Here is a 16564-nt window from a genome sequence, read left to right on the forward strand (position 1 = left end):
TTATCTTTCCAAGACCAGATGTGTTTTTTTAATTTTCGCCTTTAAATTGCATAAGAAATTAAAATTCTACCCTGTGCCTTTTGTAGTGTCTCTCTGTGTGTGCTGAATGGGTGAAATTAAGCAAAAGCATCTTTGTTGAGCATGTACTCTGGCACTCTATGTAATACTCAGAAAAAGCAAGGTAGAGGCCTTTCTTTCAAGAATTTTATAATCTAGTAGAAGGAGAAATGGACTCAGAGCTATATGCAGAGCTACTTGTTTTACTTAGCATTAGGGAATTATACAAAGAATAGTGGGGGCACAGAAAAGGACTGATGGTGTTCAATTCCTTCTGGGGCACCTTAAAAAGATTTATAGAGCTAATTGTGTTTGCTCTTGGCCTTGAAAGATAAGCAGGATTTTAAGTGGTAGTAACCATCAGGGTTGTGGAAATGGCAGAGGCACAATCTCTAAGGTAGAAAGGTAGGGAACACACTTGAACAGAGGGTTGTATGAGTGTTTTTGTAGGTACAGGTCACCCACAGTCTAGGATAAGTAGGAAGAAGGTGATCATGAAAGATGGGCAAGTTGTCACAGAGGATTTGCACAGTGGGGCGGTATGGAATGATTCTGACTTGGGGAGCCATAGATTCATTTCTAGGACAGTAGCCAGGAAAGCAAAGTGAAGGATGAAATGAAAGAGCTGGGGGAAATGGGAAGAGGAAGACCATCCAGGAGGTCGATGGAAGTCCAAAGAAGCAGAGCATCAGCGGAAGAGAAAAGAGGAGGATGGAAACAAGCTGTTTCCTACACATTATAATCTCAATTTTCAGTCTTGTAGTTTTCTTTTACTGATCCTAGCTCTCTCTAACCCATCTATCTGATTTTTTTTTTTTTTTTTTGCTTAGTTCTCCTTTCCTCTTTTTATATTTTTAACTAATTTTGTTGAAGTGTAGATGCTTTACAATTTGTATTAGTTTCTATCGCACAGCAGAGTGAATCAGATATACACACATCCCTGTTTTTTGGATTTCCTCCCCTTTAGGTCAGCACAGAACATCAGGTAGAGCCCCTTGTGCCATACTGTAGTTTCTCATTAGTTACCTATTTCACGCACAGTATGAATAGTATGTGTATGTCAATCCCTCCTTTCTTTTAAAAGAATGGAATGGAAAGAAACAACCCCTTCCATCTTGTCCTCTACATAACCTGCAGAACTTTATCACCTTAGACCACAGGTAAGGCATCTATGTGTCCCAGCCACCTCGATAGCCAACGGGGCTCTGGTGCTCCTGCAATCATAGACGTTAGGATTAACCAGCTGGTTAAAGCTGGATTTAGCCATCCTTATTCGCAGGCCCGCCTCAAATTCCTTGTCCCCTCAGAATAATCCTGCTTTCCCCCTTCTATAATTTGACATCACGTTTAATCATTGATTGGCTGACTTAGAAAACAAAGTGTATCATGTGTGTTCTTTTGGTTTATTTTTTTCTGTGATATGGCAAACACTTGCTCCTTTCATTGGTCCCATGGCTTTAGACTTTTGTCCTACGGATTATGTGTTGCATGATGGTCCCTTAGCGATTTTTAAAAATAAAATCTTCCAGCAGTTGATTAACCGATCCTGCTAACCCAGCACTAAGATAAACCAAAAGACACCTTGAAGGGACCTAGTGGACTGTGTGTAGATACTGAGGGATGAGTATGAATACGTTTTAGAGAAAAGGAAAATGGTGCCTTAAGTCATTGTTCATTGCCCCAGAGCTTGAGGAATGACACACGAGCCCCATTCTGTCTTTCAGAGACAAGGCATTTCACTTGCAGACATCTTTTCTCGTTACCACTTCTTCATTTCATTCTCCCCACGGGATCCCAGGCAAGTGCACAGTTAGGCAACAAAGACAAGAAGGAAAACAGCCTCTAGGCGGGGTATGTTTGTTTCCATGGTTCCTGAGAAGTTCAGGCGAAGGAAGGAAGTGAAACTTGGGCACTGAAAGCAAATCTACTATTCTTTTCTCCTTTCGGTGTATAAACATGCACAGAATCCCTCGGGGCAAGGGAGACAGACTTCCCTGAGTGATTCGTTCAGATTTTGCCTGACAAGGAGATATCGCTTGATTCTTCTTTATAGGAGGGGCCATTTCTTCAAAATGACCTTTTTCCCTCCCTCTTTTCCAATGGAGCCTGTTTACAATCTGCTCTTGGAGATCTCAGGACTCAGCAGAGATAAGTAGGGAGACATTCAGATGGTGAAAACCTGCAAGACATCCCACCGAGTTGGAATGTTTTTCTCAAAGGAAAAAAAAAAGTCTGCAAATGCGTATGTACTGGCCTATGCACCCTAAAGAGCCAGCTGAACAGCCCATAAACAGCTCCCATTCAGGAACAACAAAAGCCCATGCCAGAGGTCAAGGGACAGGGGGCTGAGAACTAATAATAATTTTGCACTTACACAGCAGTTTCCATCCGAAGACCTCAGAGTGCTTTGTAAACATTAATTAAATGGCCCGACAGCCCTGTGAGGTGGCTGTGTATCACTATTTCCAATTTGCAGGGAGTGGAAGGAGGAGAGGAGTGTGCATGGAGTGAAGTTGGAACCAGGCCATGCTACAGAGCACGTGGATTGTGGACTCAGAAAAAAGCAGCGGACGTTTTCCTCTGTGAATCTAAGGCTGTGGTCACGTGTCACGGTACCTGCTGAGCCAAGAAGGAGATGGCCTGGCAACAGGGCTATCCAGGGCGACCTCTCAGGGGGCTCACCTCATGAATAAGAGAGCCACCGGACTTGAGGGTGCCAGCGCGATCTCACCCACAAGCTCACGGTCATTATCACAGATGCATCGCTTCAGTGGGACCCAGGAGGCCAAGTCGCCTTCACCCAAGGTGCAGACTCTGATTGCTTGCAGATGTAGTCAAGACAGCCACTCGGAGGAGGGTTGTGATGCGTACGCAGCAGAAAATCTCATGATCAATTACTAATGGCCTTGCGTTTGGAAAGGTAGCTGTGTGTCGAATTGCATCCCCTGAAAAAATACGTTGTTTTAAAAAAATTATTTTATTGAAGTGTAGTTGATTTACAGTGCTGTGTCAATTTCTACGTACAGAAAAGTGAGTCAGTTATGTGTCCAGATATACATATACATTATTTTTCATATTCTTTTCATGGTTTATCACAGCAGATTGAAAACAGTTCGCTGTGCTATACAGCAGGAACTTGTTGTTTATCCATTGTATATTTAACAGTTTGCATCTGCTAATCCCAAACCCCCAAACCGTCCCTTCTCTACCCCAGCTTCCCCCTTGGCAACCACGTCTGTTCTCTATGTCTGTGAATCTGTTTCTGTTTTGTAATAAGTTCATTGTGTCATCTTTTAGACCCCACATATAAGTGATATCGTATGGTATTTGTCTTTCTCTGTTCGACTTACTTCACTTAGGATGACATCCATGTTGCTGCAAATGGCATGATTTCATTCTCTCTGGAAAGGTCTCTTTTCCATTCTTCCTGGAAAGCCCTAACCCCAGTACCCACGCCTGTGACCTTATTCGGAATCAGGGTCTTTGTAGATGTAACAAGTGAAGATGAGGTCACGCTGGATTAGAATGGCTCTAACTCCGAAGACTGTGCCCTGAGACAAGGGCAACCTGGATGCAGATATAGAGAGAGTGCCCTGTGAAGATGGAGGCAGTAATTGGGGTGATGTATCTACAAGCCAAGGAATGACCAGGCCCACCACAGCTAGAAAGAGGCCAGGACAGAGCTGTTCATAGAGCCTTGGCAGGGAGCACAGCCCCCGCTGACACCTTGGTTTTGAACTTTTGGCCTCAAGAATTGTGAAAGAGTAAATTTCTGTTCTTCTAAGACATCCGGTTTGTGGTACTTCGTTACAACAGCCTTAGGAAATGAATACGATAGTCTACAATTTGGAAGTTTCCAAATGCGGGATCATTAAAATGGTTGTTTATTTAAAAACACATCCCACCATTGTAATAAATGAAGAAAGGTTTTCTGGAGAGATTAGGCTGTGACAGGGGAGCTGAGGGCAGGATGAGAACATCCTCCTGATGGTGACAGTGACATCGTTGTGGTCCCTGACACTGCACGCTGGCGGCTCTCAGCCACTTAGACGTGTGGTGTGCCAGGCCGGTGGGAGCATGTTGAATTAGAATCATGGAAATTCTTTGATGCATCCCATGTTTTCATCCCTACAATGGTATATAGCAAGAAAATCAAGGAAGGCACATCCAGAAACCAGATCAAGTGCAGCTAAAGGCAAAAACAATCTACAAACAAATAAAAGGAAAAAAATAAGATACAAACACTGGGAAAATTAATCTGACATGGGTGAGGTTGCAGATATCTGGGGCAAGAGATTGCTGTATTTATCTTTAGTCTTGCCCTTTGCTGCTGCTGCTACATTGCTAAGTCGTGTTCAACTGTTTTTGATCTTATGTGGCCGGTCAGACTCCTCTGTCCGTGAAATTTTCCAGGCAAGAATACTGGAAAGTGGGTTGGCATTTCCTTCTTCAAGGGATCTTCCTGACCTAGGGGTCAAACCTGTGTCTCCTTCTTGGCAGATGGGTTCTTTACCACCGTGCCAACTAGGAAGCCTGCTCTTTGCTGGCTCCCTTTAAAAAAAGTGCAAATAGTCCTGGGAGGGGCAACACCTATAAAACAATACAATAATGAAGGGCTTTGGAGTCAGGAAGATGTGAATCAAAATCCAGGCTCTGTCATTCACAAGCTCTACAGTATTAGGAAAGTAGTTTGACCTTGAGGGGCCTTAACTTACTCATCTGCTTAGTGGGTGCATGATGTTCTCATAGGTTTGCTGTGAGAATTCAATGAGTTAATAATTGTTTCAAAGCCCGCTATATAGTATGCATAGCATTACCAGTAGCATTTGTTTCTGCTCAATAAATACTCTTCCTTCCCGTGGACAGTGGATAAGGCAGAAAAGGCAAGGGGGAGAGGCGGCAGAAGAGGTTGCAGGAGGGGGCCTAGTTGAAAGATCCCGCATAACGGAGTCTGCCACTGGACTGTGGTTTGAGGAGAAGCTACCTCCTTCTCCACATGGCCTCGGGGTAGCCCAGCTCCAAGTATTCTCCTTTTCTCCTCTTCCAGGGTCCCCCAGAGCCAAGGCAGTGACATGCTGCCCACATGGGGCTGCCGTGGGCAATGGAGCTGCTTCTTCATCTGCCGTTGCTCTCTGAGCAGAGCTGTATCTGGGGAACTGGGGACGGGGAGCCCCTGGAGGCAGCCCCAGCTCTCAGCAGACTCCTTTTTCACAGGCTGGGAGCGAAGCAGAGCACAGACAGGAAGACAGAGTTGTTCCTATCAGACTGGCGGAGAAGTCAGCAACCTCACTTTCTTTGACAGTGATCTTTGAGCCCCAGTTAAATGGGTCTGCTCCTATTTACTATTTACTCAAGCAGACACAATCTTTCCAAAATGATTGTCATCTTTTTTTTTTTTTTACTAACGTAAACAAGTATTGAGTATAACTTATTTCCTCAGGTTCCACATAATCGAAGGCATGAGTGACAGCCTTGATACAAATCTAAATATCCCACGTTGAGTTCCCCCACCAAATACGGCCGGGAACAAACACAGACCCAACCCCTGCGGGTCCTGAGTGGCCCTCCACCGCCCTTGGCCACCATCATGGTTTCCTCTTGGGGCGGCCACGCTGCTCTCACTCTGCCACCTGGTGGGCTGGCTTAGCAACTTCATCTCCTATACCCCTGGCTTTCATCACAGGAGACTGTTGCTTTGTTGCTGTTCCTGCTGCTATTGGGCTCACGAACATGGGAAAAACCGCTCTTGTCAATAAAAGCTCCCCAAGTAAGAAGTTAGCTACTTGAAACTTCTTTCAGTTCCTAGAATTGGGGCACTTTCTATCCCTACCCAAAGTGCTGCATTCAGAAACATTTCCCCCTCCACCATTAGCCAAACCCCCCAGCAGGGCCCTTGTTTAGTCTATGAGTCATGTCTGACTCTCTGTGACCCCATGGACTGCAGCACCCCAGGCTTCCCTGTCCTTCACTATCTCCCAGAGTTTCCTCAAATTAATGTCCATTGAGTCGGTGATGCCATCTGACCATCTCATCCTTTGTTGCCCCCTTCTCCTCCTGCCTTCAATCTTTCCCAGCATCAGGGTCTTTTTCCAACAAGTCAACTCTTCAAGTCAGGTGGCCAAAGTATTGAAGCTGCAGCATCAGTCCTTCCAATGAATATTCAGGGTTGTTGACAAAGACCCTCTATTTGATGAAACTCTAATCAGCCTCCTCAGAGCCCTTGACTGGACTAGGGATAACCTTGGACTTCCTTCTCCATGCTTGCAGAATCCAGTTTGAGTAAGAGTCCTATGAAGTCAGTTTAGTGAAAACTCCCCAAAAGTGTCTGGCTACCCTCAATATCATGCTGATATCAGGCTGGCCTGCCTTAAGCAAGGGTTCTGTTGAGTCAGTCTTGCAAGAAGTCCCCTAACCATGATTACTCTCCTTAGTCATTTTCCATCCATTGATCCACAACCTCCCCCTTCACTACGGATCCCCACTGTCCTTGTTAGAGTCAGAGTTTAGCCTGGTCTCTCTCCCCTACCACAAAACTCATCTTAGTAGCCTTACTGTCTCTGTGTGCATGTGCATACACCCTAACTCACTTCAGTCATGTCTGACTCTGTGTGACCCTATAGACTGCAGTCCACCAGGCTCCTCTGTCCATGGGATTCTTCCGACAAGAATACTGGAGTGGGTTGCCATGTTCTCCTCCAGGGGATCTTCCTGACCCAGGGATCAAACCTGCGTCTCTTGTGTCTCCTGCTTTGGCAGGAGGGTTCTTTACCACTAGCCCCACCTGGGAAGCTCCTTACCATCTCTAACGAGTGTCAAAAATAGTTTTTTCTTTGACATACTAGAGCTGTCCCTGCAGAAGGCATGCCGCGCTCACCCGGGCAACCCAGTTTGGGACAGACATCCTTTCTCATCTTTGAGATGCTTAATCTAAAAAAGGGCCTGACCCATCAGATTTAAAGGCTCCCAATAATCTCTCCCGAGAGGCCCACTGAAATTGGCAGTCATATAGCTTAGATTTGGGAGCACATTCGTCATTTCAAATCATCTTTCTCACTACTAGCCAATGAGTCCTGAAGCTTTGGCTTTGATAAAGAAGTCTATGTATTTTCTGCTCTGGCTCTTGGTCTCTCCCCTGATCACCCCAGCTAAAGGCAACGTTACATTCTTTGAGCTTGCATGGTCTGTTACAAATGTCCAGACGTTTCCTTCAGCCTCAGAGCCTGCATCTCCTTCCTGACCTTACAGGAGGGTTAGCTCAGGATCGCAACTGACTGGCTGTGGCCGGCTAGGCTTGCTTTTTTGGCTCTGTGGGACTAGATGGGAGCCCACCAAAAGAAGGAGAAGGCGAGATGTGCCTTCGCTCTCTCTCTCCTCCCTGCCTAGCATCATGCCGCTGGGCAGGTGATGTGCTGAACTGGCTACGTTTTCCTCCTGAAAGTCCAACCCCATTGTTCCCAAGGCCAAATGCTCGGTAAAGAGAGGGCCAGGCTAAGCCTCCAACATGATGACAGGAAGTGAAGGTAGCCCTGAGATTCTGGGCATAAAAAAAGGAGCAATTAAGAGATGAGAAGAAAAGAGATGGTATGTGGCGAGTCTCTGCTGGGAACAGACACGCAGGAGGAACGTGGATGGGATCTGCGCCCGGCACTTTCCACCATTAGCTCCTCCCACGTTATAGATTAGGTAACTGAACCTCAGAGAGATTAAATAATGTCCCCAGGTCCCGGAGCTCACGAGTGGAGCCAAGATTTGGACTCGGGTCTGCAGATCTGTTTGACTTCTACGTTACAGCTCTTTCCAGGAAACCCTATTCCTCCCAGGGGAGGGGGTGTCTGGGCTCCTGGGGACGGGGCGCAGTCCTCACTCGTCTTCTACTGGAGAAGCCTGGCGGCCATCGGTCAGCCCCCGCTCTGCTCTTCGGATCTCGTTACCATTCCTGCACTTTCCAATAACATATTCGTAATCATCTCCGAGGTGACAGAAACGGCCCCAGCCCACCGCCATCTGGAAGGGCTCAGGGCTGCCATGACCCTTGGCACGGCCTCAGGGCTCAGCCGGCACTTGCTGTGAACCCTGGATGCCTGGAATCAGATCTGCAGGCCTGTCAGGGCACGAGCAAAGCGGCACCCCCTGGGAGGGTTCCCTGAGATGGAGCCACGCAGCCATGAGCTACGGCCGATCTGTGCACAGCCCATCTGGGGAGTGGATAACCCAGCCTGACAAGTGACCTTGACAGAATTACAGCAGTAATATTTTCAGTCGGTTGAGCTAGTCTTGGCCGATTTCTCTAGAGCATTAGATGCAAAAAGAAGTCCGCGGTTCCACATCGCTCACGCTGGCGCCGGCCGCCTCCCCTCCGCTGTTTCTAGTATTCATCCAGTGGCTTGTACAAGCCTCGTCTTTCTCTTCCCCGGTGACAGCGAGAGTCTCCAGGCCACCTTCGCATCCGCTGGATGTGCAGTGAAGCAGTGCGGACAAGGATCCTGCCCCCGCCCGTCGAGCCAGGCTGGCACTGAATGACCTCCTGCACCAGCCAGCCTGTCCTCCGAGGACTGAAATTGATTTTCCCTTCATTCTGTGTGTGAGCACAGCCCGAGGTACAGCTCTGTTACCACACCAGTCTCAGGTGTGCGTTTAAAGGTGAACAGTGACATTCTTGAAAAGATAAATGGGAAAAGTTCTTTAAGAACGCCCTCTGTCACCTCTGCTAGTGAACAGGATGCCTGCTTACATTTCCAAACAGTAGCTTTTAATTTCTCCATGCCAGTGTGTGTGTGTGTGTGTGTGCATAGGGATGGGGGTGAGAGGTTTCTGAAGGTGTGAGAGAAAATGTTCAAAACTCCAAACTCCTGTCCATGTGGCCAAGTTGAGGTCTGATGTATGATTTAAGGAGGTGACCAAAAAATCAGTACTCAAAACGTTTTACTGTCATACATTAAAAAAAATCAAAATTAATGCAAAAAATCCACTGTGAGCAACATATCAAACTTTTAAATAAATAAACAGTTGACATTCTTGGTTTTTCCCTTTGTCTCAGAGTTCAAGATGACTCAACACGACACTTTATAAACTTCTGATATGATGGTCATCATGGATTTTTACGTTAATTTTCAAAATACTGTATGAGGATAATTATCTTGACGACTGAGTTGTCTCTGGTCCCTTTGAGTTTTGCACGCTGGAAGAACTGCCTCTCCCAGGTCTCAGCCCCCTTCAGGCCTGGCCCAAATCAGAGGTAGGGTTGTTTCTGAGACTAGCTGAAGGTCCTAGCTGGCATTTATATTCAGCCTCCAAACTGAGAATGAGTTGTTGAACTCTTCCTCTAGATGGTGACTGTTCGAGCCCAGAATAGCATTTGGATTTTGTCATTGACTTGGTCACAGCTAAAGTCATCCCAAGTGCCAAGCAAGAGTAAAGAATAGGCTTTCTTGGAGGTAGTGTCTGTTCTGTATATACCAAGGGTGGTCCATGAACTGGCCAGGCCACGGGAGATCACAAGGAGACTCTTGGTAGATATCCAAGTTCAATTCTGCTGCTCAGTCACCTCACCAATGATGCTTGTAGAGAAACCTCAACCTCCACTCTCAAGTTGCCAGTTCATTGCTCAGGGGGGCACTCAGGCCCTTCCCCAATCCCCACCCCCAAATAATCATCACTGGTGTCCCTAGCAGCCACAAGGCTGTGTGGATATCACTTCAGTGACTGCCTTTTAAAGATATGGCCTGTTGCTTCAGGAAAAGCTGCTGCTGCTGCCCCTAAATCACTTCAGTCGTGTCCGACTCTGTGTGACCCCATAGACGGCAGCCCACCAGGCTCCCCCGTCCCTGGGATTCTCTAGGCAAGAACACTGGAATGGGTTGCCATTTCCTTCTCCAACGCATGAAAGTGAAAAGTGAAAGGGAAGTCGCTAGCTATTTCATAATTGTAAAATTGACCTCTATTCCGCAGCTCTACTACACACTGGTGTATTTCCTGGCAAATCCATCTAACCCAAAATTAAATGACATTTCCTGGCGAGAGATGGGCAAGTGGTTGAAAATATCACAGCAAACGCTCCACTCAACTTGTAATATTCCTTTACATTCGATATCTCAGGGCTTTCCTGGGTCTCTTAGCTGGCAAGTTAAGGGAGGACATTATGGGCTCAGAGTCTGGCCATTTGAAATAAGAAGCCAGCAGGGAGAGGCTAATTGACTCTGGTTTTTAGTTTTACCTTTTCCAATGTCTCCTTCCCATCTTAAACCTGCCCTTCCTCCTCCTGTATGCTTTCTTTCAGGAGTTGACATCATCACCTATACCCAAGCACGAGGTCCCAATTTTACCTCCTTAGCCATCTAGATCCCACTGTGCTGCCAGAATGACCTGCCAGAATGTTGATGTGATCATGTCATTTTGTTCAGAACCCTTTGTAACAACTCCTCCTAGTCCCTCCTCCAGGGGATCTTCCCAACCCAGGGATCTAACACAGATCTCCAGCATTGCAGGCCGATTCTTGACCAGTTGAGCTACCAGGGAAGCCCAAGAATGCTGGAGTGGGTAGCCTATCCCTTCTCCAGCGGATCTCCCCAACCCAGACATTGAACCCACGTCTCCTGCATTGCAGGTGGATTCTTTACCAGCCAAGCTACTAGGGAAGCCCCCCGTAACAACTCCTCCTAGCCTAGAAGGTAAGGTTCACCGGGCCTGTTTTGGCTCTGCCCTTTTCACTCAGCTCATGGCTCACTGCTCTTCCCACTTGCAGCCCCGGCTCAGCCCTTGGGCCTTTGCACACCCTTCCCCCCGTCCCACTCTAGTTTCCTGCCTTAGCCTAATCGCACGGCTGCCAGCCTTCTTGGAATGAGCCAGGTGGCACTGGTGTTTCAGAGTTCTGCATGTGGACCTTTACTCATCGTCCTGATGTCAGTAGGGCACCACCCCTTTGTCTTCCCTCATACCTGATAGCTCTGATTCTAGAGCCTTTCACGCTCATTTTGTCCCCCACATAAGACCCCTGCACCTCCTAGTGGATGGGGATGGGGACCAATTGCCTGGCCGGACCAACTGATGAAGCAGCCTGGGGGAATCTTGCCTCTTTCATGACTGGAAGCAATCAATTATCTTGTTTTCTTTTTCCTGCCTCCCTCCCATCTTTGATGAAACTCAGAGCTTCAACTTCCCAATTGGATTCTAGAGAACAGATCATTATTTATCACTGATATCCCTTTTCGGAGGCACTTAAGATACAGCTTTCTCAGGTTGGCTAACATCTTTGTCCTGACTTCATTTTACTTATCTATAAAATGATAAAAATGTTACATCATTTTCAATTCCATCAAAGCTGTCGAATGAGCTAATCTCTCAGGTGACTCCTAAACCAGGACTATCTTACGAGGAGTCAAGGAATTTCGATTTGTGGGCATGTTGTATAATTTCTCTTTCTCTCCTAGTTGACTGTGGTCAGACACATCGGCTCCACGGGAATCTGGCACATTAATGTATACTGTTTTTAGGTTAAAGGAAAGTTTGTTTATACATAACTTTTTATGATTCCCTGTCTTTGTGGACTTCTTGATTAATTGACTGACAATGATATTGTGGGTAGTACGTTGGATAAGAGTTTGGGAAAGAAAAGTTTCATGCTGGAGAGGAGCTGAAGGACCTAGAGAGGCGTGAGTGATGTCACCGCTGGCAGAGGGAGTAACCACATTACCTGTGTCCCCTTGCTGACTTGGCAGGTGATGGCGTAAGCTTCAGGGGTAGGTGTTATTGGACCAATTAAAAAAAGTCCTTAAAAAAAGCCCAAGTTTTCATGATGCTTTCCAAGAGTGGGCCGTCATTTTTATTTGCGTACACACAAGTCACAGGAGTCTCAGATGCATTAGGACTCGATGGCTGTGACTGCTGTTGGGTGTATGGGGGATTGCCCTGGACTGCTGCTCTGGGAGTCACGTGCGGTCACTGCTGGCAACAGCCCGTCACCCGGGCAGTGCTTTCCTGCCATATGCCGGCTGGAGCGCGGGGCGGCAATGATGCTGGTAGGACACACGAGCGGCTGTGCCCCTCCACTGACGCCCCCGCCTGCCTTGGGGCTCATTTGCACGTTGGGGCTCGGACACCCTAAGGCATAGAGTTGCTCTTGGTTAGTTGTTACGACCGTGTGTGAGAAATGGCCAAGTCATTTCCTTTGGACCAGAAATGGAAAAATCTTTCAAACAGAGGATGAAGTTTGCTTTGGCATTTTGATAAGTCGTTAGCCTGAAAATGTGCACTTGGCTTTCTTGCTGCTAGGCTGGAGGAAAGGAATGGTAATGCTTCAGGGTCTTTACATTCTGCTGACCAAGACCAGCCTCCTGTCCCCCAGGCCCCCTAGAACCCGAGGTCTGGCCTTACTTCTGACCAAACGCTCCTGGCCCATCTCCTTGCCGTGGAGGTGGGGTGGAGGGGTACAGAGGAGGAGGGCGGGGCCACCCCTGAGTCTCCATTCCCTGGCAGGAGTGTTTGGCTTTGCTGGATGTTACACGTGGTCTTTTCAGCGTCACTGCTTCCTGTGGCTACACCGGCCCCATCTTTTTGCCTCCCCGACTCCGGCCCCATCTTTTTGCCTCCCCGACTCCTCTATGTGACTTGGCTTCACTTCTGCCTCCTGGTACCCCCCAACCCCCCGACCCCTCATGGTCCATACCAGGAAGTCCAGCGTGGACACTGCTGTCATTTCTTACTAATGCCCGAGTCCCTTCTTGACAAGCTGGTGACCCTGAAGGATTTTGTCTGTTTTGTCCTTTTTTTTTTTTTTTTTAAATTACATGGCTCCCACATACACAGATGACCCAACTTCTGACGTGACTAAATTTCATCCCATATGGAAAGAAATGTACCAATCTTTGGACACTCAGAGCTGGGTCTGGAAGAAGCTGATATCGCTCATAATGTGTGGGTTACACAGATTTATGTGACAAGCTTCTCTGGCCAGCTACCGCCATGGAGGCCACAACTCCCAGTCCTTTCCAAACTGTAACCAAACTTATCTGCATCTCAGAGTGTCATGGACTTGAATGACGGCTGGTGCCAGAATGAGTCATGAGTTGGACTCTGCGTGAGCAGGGGAAGAAGGGGAGACAGGAAGGGCAGAGGGGGAGATGCAGAGGCCTGGTGGTGGAGGACTTGGGGGCCGACAGCTCGAGTGATGAAAAGGGAGAATTGTAAGGAAACAGAATTGATCTCTGGGACTTGGTGCTGGCATAGATCAGAGAGGAGGTGGGGAAGGACAGGGATTGGACACGCCTTCAGGTTCTGTGGGGTCCCGGTACAGAGTGTGCTGGTCACTTTGAGACTAGACTCTGCACCCCCGTTCCTTCTGCTGTTGACACCATGAAGACTGAATGGCCCACCTTCAGGGATGCACACGGGAATTTTAGGAGCCTGTTTCCAAGTATGGAGTGGGGCAGCACTGTGAGATCATGAAGACCTGAGTTGTGTCCAGGGGTCCCTGAGATTCTTGTGGTAACTGGAGGTCGGATGTTAGAACTGTGTCAGTACAGGAGAAGGGGGGTTATTTGCCCGTGGACCAGCATGAATAGAGCCTGGGTGAGTAATGCTCTAGGAAATGCAAATCAAATCCAGGCAGGCCATCCTCAGGGGCCAAGGATGTTGTATTGGCTGTACCTTTCGAACTGTGGCCTCAGAAACTCATGGAAAGTACTGCTCCGAGTCGTTGTTGCTTAGTTGCTAAGCTGGGTCCAAGGCCTGGACTGTAGCTCGCCAGGCTCCTCTGTCCATGGGATTTCCCAGGCAAGAATACTGCAGTGGGCTGCCATTCCCTTCTCCAGGGGATCTTCCCCACCCAGGGATCGACCCCACGCCTCTTACATTGGCAGGCGGATTCTTTACCGCTGAGCCACCGGGGAAGCCCACACCACCAAGAATGAGCCCTAATTTAACTGCAGACTTTGGGTACTTATGATATGCTGATGGAAGTTCCAGGTTTGAAACAAATGGGCCACTCTGGTGGGCAATGTTTGTAGTAAGGGCTGAGCCCATGGGGCGTTTATGGGAGATTTCTGTACCTTCCCTCAATTTTACTGAGAGCCCAAAACTGTTCTAAATAAGTAAAATCTTAATAAAAAGAAAAAAAAAATGTGCTCTAGCAAGCAGGCCCTAGATCCCATATGACCAATAAAGAACAGACCTGGGCATTAAAACTTTAATACATAATATTTTTTCTTTCTTTTTTTTTTCCCTTTTAAAATATCAGCTTACACGGTGGTTCAAATTGGTTTGAGATTATTTGAAGCTGTATGTGAACATGCAGTAGGGCCCCTCCTTCCAGATGTTGTAGCTGAGAGTTTGATTTTAATAATTCTAAATACAATATTTTATATGCAGTTCTACCATATCAAATCATCTGTATTACACCAACCTGCCAAGATCTTTTTGAGACTGAGGTCTGATTTCCAATGTGTTATGTGTTATTCCCAGTTTTCTGGAATTTGATATTCATGCTATGCTTGTATTGACAAAAAGTGTTGAAAGATAAGGTGAGGAACAATTTTTGGTAAAATTCTGTTAGCGATCCCTTTCCAGCTTATTATCATTCCAGCCTTTGGAATAATTTTAATCAGATGGCTATGGATCACCTAAGCCAATATGCCAGGTACAGATTGTATTCCTCTTTAATGGCTAATGATCATACTGCCTGGGTCATGTCCTTACCAGCCTTCCTGTCTAAGCCACATCTCTTCTAAGGGAAATTCCTTCACTTAAACTCATACCTAGATAGCCTTGCTTTCTATCCCGTGGTTATCTTTGCTAGCTCATCCTGACTCAAAGCAGCAATCTTACCACCTTTGGCCTCCTGTGGAAAGCTGGACCAATCATGTTCTCTAATTGCAAAATGTGAACTAAGGAAAATAAAAAGAACTTTATACTTTGTGATAAATCTAGCAGTGAAGAGAATAGCCTGAGGTTGAGTTGGGGCTGAGGCAAGCCAAAACTTGCCTCTCTTTGGAGAGAGAGAGGTGATGACAAGGTTTGGAAGCTTCTTAAGTATCTTAGGTCATTCTGAGAAGCTTAGGAAAGCTATGGACTCTCACCCCTGAGAAATATATAAATTAACACTTGGACAGCACATTGCTCACGGTTTCAGGGTGTTTATGTGTGTGTGCTAAGGTGCTTCAGTCATGTCCGACTCTTCGTGATCCCACGGTCTCTAGCCCGCCAGGTTCCTCTGTCCATGGGATTCTCCAGGCAAGAATACTGGAGTGGGTTGCCATTTCCTCCTCCAGGGGATCTTCCTGATCCAGGGATCGAACCCGCATCTCTTATGCCTCCTGTATTTGCAGGTGAGCTCTTCACCACTAGTGCCAGCTGGGAAGCCCCAGGATGTTTACAGACCTTTTCAATCTTGTGGCAGTTAATCCCAGAAAAAAATGGTGATAAAATCTGGTTGGTATTGAGACAGTGAAGAGGATGTGCAGAAAAAATAAACAGGAGTGGAGAGACACAGAGGCCCTGGGATCTGCCTTGTTTGCTGGGGTCTCCAGGTCTGATTTCTAGGTCACCTGACCCTTCCATAAACTCTTGAGATTAATTGAGTGAGTCCCTGTTTCTCCAACTTAAAGTGCTTTATTTAAATAATCGGGTCATCATTCACACAGTCACGCAAGCTATAAACCCAAGTCGCACCTCGATCCCCAACCATCACTTTCCAAGGGCCTCGTGCTTCGTGTTTCTTACTGTGCTGGTAGCCCAGGGGCCAACTCAGCCATTCTCCATCATCTGTTTCCTAATATCTTTTCCTTCTTCTTTTTTGCCTGCAAGACATGTGGGATCTTAGTTCCCCAACGAGCCAGGGATCAAACCAGCGCCATGGCAGTGGAAGCACAGAGTCTTAACCACTGAACCACAGGGAAGTCCCTAATGATTTTTATGCCTCCAGCTCAGACTGTAAACCCAGGTATTCAGTCACCTACTGAACAACTCTACTTGATTGTCCTATAGATATGGCAAATGCAGTAGTTTAAAAACACAGCTCATAGTTTTCTTGCCACTGAAAAAAGACAGAAAGCAAAAATGAAAACAAGGCATGCAAAATTCCTTGTTCTGGTCGGTGCCATCCATTCAGAGAAGCCTAAGGAGCGTCTCTGATACACTTCTCTCTCCCGGCCTCAATGGACTCAGTCATCCATCAGCTGGAAAATGAAACCCTGACCTGTCTCCATGTGTCTAATCTTGGCCACTCCAGCTTATCTTCCAGCTGTAGCCACATGATCAGTCTTAGATACAATTCTATGACATTCACACTTAAAGTTCTCTGATGCTTCTTTGTAACCCGCACGCCCTGCAGGGCAGAGGGGCCTCCATGATGTCTCCTGCTTCTGGTCCTTCTAGTCTCATCTCCTGTCCCGCGCTGCACATCACCTCACGCTCCAGCCAGCTGACCTCCTTGCACTTCCCACCCAGGCTGTCCTATTTCCTGTCTCCAGACTCTGCTGGGGATTCCCTTCTCTAGCTGAAGTTTTTTTTATTTATT

The sequence above is a fragment of the Bos mutus genome, chromosome 23 (assembly GCF_027580195.1).
Source record: "Bos mutus isolate GX-2022 chromosome 23, NWIPB_WYAK_1.1, whole genome shotgun sequence".
NCBI classification, from domain to species: Eukaryota; Metazoa; Chordata; class Mammalia; order Artiodactyla; family Bovidae; genus Bos; species Bos mutus.